The sequence below is a fragment of the Berghia stephanieae genome, chromosome 11 (genome assembly GCF_034508935.2).
Source record: "Berghia stephanieae isolate SIO BIC M18660-M18661 chromosome 11, UCSD_Bste_1.3, whole genome shotgun sequence".
NCBI classification, from domain to species: domain Eukaryota; kingdom Metazoa; phylum Mollusca; class Gastropoda; order Nudibranchia; family Aeolidiidae; genus Berghia; species Berghia stephanieae.
This window is the reverse complement of record NC_088370.1, coordinates 38,259,513-38,266,633: the sequence shown is the minus strand read 5'-3', so window position 1 is coordinate 38,266,633 and position 7,121 is coordinate 38,259,513.

The following is a 7,121-nucleotide window of genomic DNA, read 5'->3' as shown; positions in this document are numbered from 1 at the left end:
TGGAAGTTATCATTGACGCACTAAATAAAAATGAAATTAATGAAAAAAATCAAAAAAAAAATAACAAACTTATTGATTTATTGTATGAATTGTTTTTTTTTTATTTTTCAATGTTTTTAAAGGAAAAAACATGAATTATTGACCTTTCACGGAGTGATTTGCTTTAATTTGATTTTTTTTAATGGAGGGGGGGGGGGAATGGAACAACACAATCCAGCTAAATTGACATAATTTTAGAGGGACTATCTCTACACCAGCAATTTGAAGAAGGGGAATACAAAAACAAACTCAGTTACAACTACAATGTTACAGTGTTGTAATTATGACTGTCATCTACACTCAACCACTTAAATGAAATAACAGAGCAATCTTCTTCACGACTCATCTTTCAAGACATTTTTATGTCCCTTTTAAAGGGTTGTATAGATAGAATGAAGTTGACGTCATTCAGGTCTTTGTTATTCTTTTTTGCCATCCGCGTTTATGACTTGTTCTCACTAGAATGTATTGATCCGTTTATACATAGTTTTGTGTGTTGGTCCGTTATATTTCCGGATGGCAATGGCATGAGCTTCAAAGCCAAGCGCATACTATCTATACTAGGCTACAGTTCAACACAATTTGGGTGAAAAAACAAGTTCATTCGACTGGAAGTAATAAGAAGAGTAAATTGACGGGATGAAATTAATGTAGCCATACACAAATAGTCTAAAGCAAAACAAATAAACTGATTTGACTATCCTAATTTCCAATATGGAGGACAATATAAAACTTAAGTAATTGGCTTCAACAGTCATGACGTCACTTCCCCCTTAATGACGCCGAATAACTTTGTAACTGGCTCTAAACTATCGGAACAATGGCGGACGCCCTTATGCAATATTTCATTATAAATCTGATCATGTTTTGACTTTTATACATTCTGATCACATGACATATGAAAAGTTCTAGCCAGCCTGAAGAAGAAAAAGTACCGATTTTCTTTGTTTAGAACCACGCTGCTCGTCGTTGCTGGGCGACGTGACAGCAACTATTGAATCCAATTGTACATTGTTTTGTACATCAGATTTACAGTCTATCAAAGATATGTAATGACATCATCTTAGGCCTACTTGGGCTAATCTGGAGCCTTGACAAAGTGGGTCTGTGAAAAACGGTTTTCTATTTGCGGCTATGTGGTCTTGTAGTTTACACTCGCTTTCGGTCGGACGGTCCTGGTTTTGAGCCTTGCTCGTCGCATTGTTGAGTCCTTGTAAAATACTTTGCTCACATTCTCTCACCGTACTCAGGTATATAAGGAGTATATATCCGTTAACAACGTTGTGTCCGTCGGGAAAAATTGCGACATCGCCTAAGGGCGTCATGCCTCATTCTTTATGTTACGTGTTTCTGTTGGACTTGGCCCTTTGAGCATGTCTTGTGGATATTGGCATATATAAAAGCTCCAAATAAAAAATTAAAAAACTCAAGTAGGCCTCTATATTATTATGAAAAAGTGCCAGACAATGATCGAAGAAAATAACACGAGAGAGAGAAAAAAAAACGTCCCAAAAAATCACCCTGCCTCCTCTGAGGTGTCTGTGAAACAATGAGTGAGTTGAAAGAACCTATGGTAATGAAGAAGCTATATTTGATGAACAACGTTAGGGCCGTCCTTTTTTACCTTTTTTTTTTTCTCTCTCTCAAATCTGTGAAACAAAAAAATTCAAAAACATTGTTTTGTTTCTACCTAGCTGCAGTATGTTCTTAGTTTTTATAAGATTTGGTTTCCCTTTGACCTTTACAGCAAGGAGGCAGGGAGGTCACTCGCCGAAAAAAACATTGACTGCAAATAATCAACATGCCGGCTATTCCATATTTTTAAAATCATAAATGTGTTTGTCGATATCTTGTCCATATGGACATAGTGCCATGTCGCGGCGATGGGTCACATATTTTTTCATACAATTATTCGAATTGAATTGTTTTTCCTAGCACTTTGTAAATTTAGCACACACACACACACACACACAAACACACACACACACACAAACACACACACACAAAGAATAAACCGCCAGGAAAGAGATCAACAAACAAAAATTTAAGTCGTGTATGCAAAGAAAACTTTTAAAAACTGGAAAGAATTCTAAACGCAGATGACTCAATTTTCAAAAATATGAATGATGTTTTTAATTTTTCACTGAACCCCTCGGCGTTGTTGTATTATTACTTACTAATGGATACTTATGGATTGTTTCCAGCACAGGTCCTTATAGGTCCTCTTCACCAGACTCTATTTCTTCATCGTCATTGTGATTTAAGTTTCTTCCGGTTTTACATTCTAAAGCGCATTTATAATTGTACAAAATATTTTGGTCATACCAAAATTTGTCTAGTCTGCTCTTGAAGCTGTATAGGGTTTTTGCATTCACAACAGAATCTGGTAAACTGTTCCATATTTTCGTTGTTATCACAGTAAAATTGTGTTTTCTCACATCCAATCTTGGTCTTTGTGTGAGCAGTTTCTTTTTATTACCTCTGGTGTCTTTTCTTATTGTGAAGTCTTTCCTCCATTTGATAAATTCTGTTTAGTCTTGGTCATATTTACCACTTGTCATCTTGTAAAGTTATATCATGTAGCCCCTATATATTCTGTATTTCAAGGTTGGTAAATTAAGTTTCCTCAGTCTTTGCTCGTAATCTAGCGATCTTAGTCCAGGTAACTGTTTTGTGGCCCTCCTTCGCACACCTTCAATTAGCTCGTTGTATTTTACTATGCAAGGAAACCAAACTGAGCTTGCATAGTCTAAGTGCAATCTCACAAGCGCTTTATAGAGGGGTAAGAATGTCTCTTTGTTGAAGTATTGGAATGCTAATACTGTTTCCTTGTTTTGTTAGCTAATCGAATGCAGTCTATTTCGAAACCAGTAATCTTATCATTTGATTTATTTGATTTGGTAAAAAAGTAAAAACGAAAGTTGAACAAGACTTTGCCATCGTCCCTCAAGGCCTTGCTGCTTTCCTAACATTTGCCGTATGTCATGCATCTAACATGTATTTATTGTTAGCCAACTGAGAATATAATTCAATAAGCATTTCAAAATGTACTTACGATCCATGTATTACAAATTATATTTTTGTGAAATAAAGATAGATAGTATTTATTTTAAACAAAAGTTTTCATGACATTTTAAATGGAATTATTTTTGCTTAAAAATGTTCTTCTTCATCTACCTCCGCCTCCTCTTCCTCCACCTCCCTCCTCCTTATCCATCTCCTCCTCCTCCACCTCCTTTTCCTCCTCCTCCTCCTCCTCATCATCATCATCATCATCATCATCATCATCATCATCATCATCATCATCATCATCATCATCAACATCACCATTTTTTCTTCTTCTTCTTCTTCTTCTTCTTCTTCTTCTTCTTCTTCTTCTTCTTCTTCTTCTTCTTCTTCTTCTTCTTCTTCTCATTATTGTTAGTACTACTACTACTACTACTACTACTACTACTACTACTGCTGCTGCTGCTACGACTACTACTACTACTACTACTACTACTATACTACTACTACTACTACTACTACTACTACTACTACTACTACTACTACTACTACTACTACTACTACTACTACTACTACTACTACTACTACTACTACTACTACTACTACTACTACTACTACTACTACTACTACTACTAGTACTACTACTACTACTACTACTACACTACTACTACTACTACTACTACTACTACTACTACTATACTACTACTACTACTACTACTACTACTACTACTACTACTACTACGTACTACTAGCTACTACTACTACTACTATACTACTACTAGCTACTACTACTACTACTTACTACTATAACTACTACTGCCTACTACACTATACTACTACGCTACTATACTACTACCACGACTACTACTACTACTACTACTACTACTACCACGACTACTACTACTACTACTAGTAGTACTACTACTGCTACTACTACCACTACTACAACAGAGGAAAAACTCAACACTCATTATTTATACTGTTATTTCCCATGGAATCAACTTTATCGATGTTATCGTCGAGTCAACAAGCTTAAAATTTTAGGGTAAAATTTGATACTCCGCCTCTTCCCTCTCCTCCTCCTCCTCCTCGTCCACCACTACCACCTCCTTCTCATCATCATCATTATCGCCACCATTCTTCTTCTTCTTCTTCTTCTTCTTCTTCTTCTTCTTCTTCTTCTTCTTCTTCTTCTTCTTCTTCTTCTTCTTCTTCTTCTTCTTCTTCTTCTTCTTCTTCTCTTCTTCTTCTTCTTCTTCTTCTTCTTCTTTCTTCTTCTTCTTCTTTTCTTCTTCTCATTTCATTATCTACTACTACTACTACTACTACTACTACTACTACTACTACTACTACTACTACTACTACTACTACTACTACATACTAATACTACTACTACTACTACTACTACTACTACTACTACTACTACTACTACTACTACTACTACTACTACTACAACTACTACTACTACTAACTACTTCTACTACGACAACTGTACTACTACTACTACTACTACTACTACTACTACTACTACTACTACTACTACTACTACTACTGCTACTACTACTACTACTACTACTACTACTACTACTACTACTACTACTACTACTGGTACTACTACTACCACCACCACCACAACTATATCTTCTAGATTTAGGCTTATAACATTACCTTAGTATTGACTTTGTTCTTCTTCTTCCTCTGGTTTTCAGTATTGCGGCCATGTGGTCTAGTGGTATGACACTCGCTTTCGGATCGGAAGGTCCTGGGTTCAAGCAGGGCTCGGGGCATAGTTGAGTCCTTGGAAAAGGCCCTTTACTCATCGTACTCGGGTGTAAAATGAGTACCTGGCCGTTAACAGCGTTGTCTCAGTCCGAAAAAAAATTGTAATATCGCCTAACATGCGTCATCTCCCTTCCTAAATGTTAAATGTTGCTGTTGGCCAGGGGCCCTTTGTAAAGCTCTTTGAGCACGTTTAGTGGATATTGCTCCATATAAAAGTTAATTTTAAAATAAATTTTGAGTATTGGGAAGTCCAATAGCTCAGTTGGTATTCATTCGTTTCACAAGTAAAGAACCACATGTATTTTGTTAATTTGTGAAAAGACCTTTTATTGACCCTGAGGCGGTCGATACTTTCCCTTTCTAACCTCCTTATTCAACCGTCATTGGTTAGTCAGGTTGCTCGGCCTATTCAATTTGGCAGAAAGTTCTTATAGCATCTTGTGAAAATCGTAGTAAGCAATGTCTAATTTTCGTTTAACGCTTTAAAAAACGGGTTAAACTCCGGCTCCACGAGTCTTATGGTTCTGAAAGAATGATATATATATTTATCTGAAAATGTGTGTTTAATTATTTAACTTGAGCATTTATATAGCGCAATTTCCACTAATCGTGCTCAAAGCGATTTACAAGGGGTCAATAGCAACACTTAACCCTCTCCGTACCACCTGCAGCAAATACGTCACATTTGTTACCACACAATATACATTTTTAAGAATTCAGATTTATTGTGTTTAATAAACCCATTTTTCTGCTGGGTTAGCCTGCCATTTTGGGAAAATACTGAAAATGATCGGTATGGAGAGTGTTAATATGTAGTACGAGACATGGCGCCTATTTTACAAAAGAAAAAAAATCCGACATAGACGACAATGTTAACGGCCATATATTCATCTTACTCCTAAGTACGATGAGGGAATGTGAGTAGAGAACCTTTTTCAAACATTCAACTATGCGAAACTTAGAGCGGGACCTGAACCCTAGACCTTCAGATTGGAAGGCGAGTGTCAAATCGCAAGACCAGACAGTCGCACATTATACATGAAATCGACGGCGGTCACCCAGCAACGGAACTTGAAATATTTCCACATTTCAATAATTAATGTTGCGTAAGACATCTGATTTTATCCGATATGTCTTTATTTGCAGGTCCGATAACCCCCGGATTATTATGGCTCATTGTTGTAATGGAAATACTCTCAAACCAACGGAAAATACTGTCCATTACATCAATATTAAATCAAGTCCATAATATGGAAGAAAAGTATGATGTAAAATAAAACAGTATCCTTTTTCATTGGACGTGTAAAGACACTCTGCCGGAGGATTGGATGCATACCTTGTTTAATCGATCCTCGGATTTCAGAGTGATGCTATCCCATTTTCTAGTATAAATATTCGCTTGACTTACTTTTGACTTATGCCTCTTGGCACCTTGCGAAGCATTGGGCCTCAGCTGCACTCTTCCATCTTCTTCTGTCCATGGCACAGACCTTTGCCTCACTCCGGGAAAGATTGGAGAAGCAAAAATCTTGGTGAAGGCTTCTCCTCCAAGCCTGTTTTGGACGACCCGCGTCCTCTTGCCCTGTGAGTTCCATTCGACAGCCTGCTTGGTTTTATTACAGGGCTCTTTCCGCAGGGTATGGCCAGCCCATCGTCACTTTCTGCGTCTCACCTCGACATCCACTTGCTCTTGGTTTGTTCATGTCCAAAGGTCAGCATTTGGCACTTAGTAAAACGTTATCACTGGTCCTCAATAAAGATCATCCATCATCGCTCTCTTAAGTCCCGCACTCTTTATATATATATATATATATATATATATATATATATATATATATATATATATATATTTGTGTTTGTGTGTGTGTTTGTGTGTGTGTGTGTTGTTTATTTGTTTTTAAGTGATTTCGGCGCTTGCAACACATTTAAGTCTTATCGGCTCCAGTAAAAGGGAAGAAAATGAAATAGTCAAAAGTTCTAGAATTACAATTAAAGTATTCAAGTAAAAAATAAAGAAGAAGACAAAGGAGAATTAATAGAAATCATGTTGGAAATTAGATATAGGGGGATAGAAGACACAGTAAGTGCATCCCTGCCCACTATGGGAGGTCAGGACCCCCCCCCCCCCAAGCTGCGTGAGTGTGTGTTTGTGTGATGCAAAATTATGTCTTTATCTTGTATGCGTAGCCATGTTAACTTATAATTAGTATGCGCATTCCTAAAAAGCTCACGACATTGCCATCCGGAAGTATAAAAGACCAACACACAAAACTATATTATGTAACCATGAAATT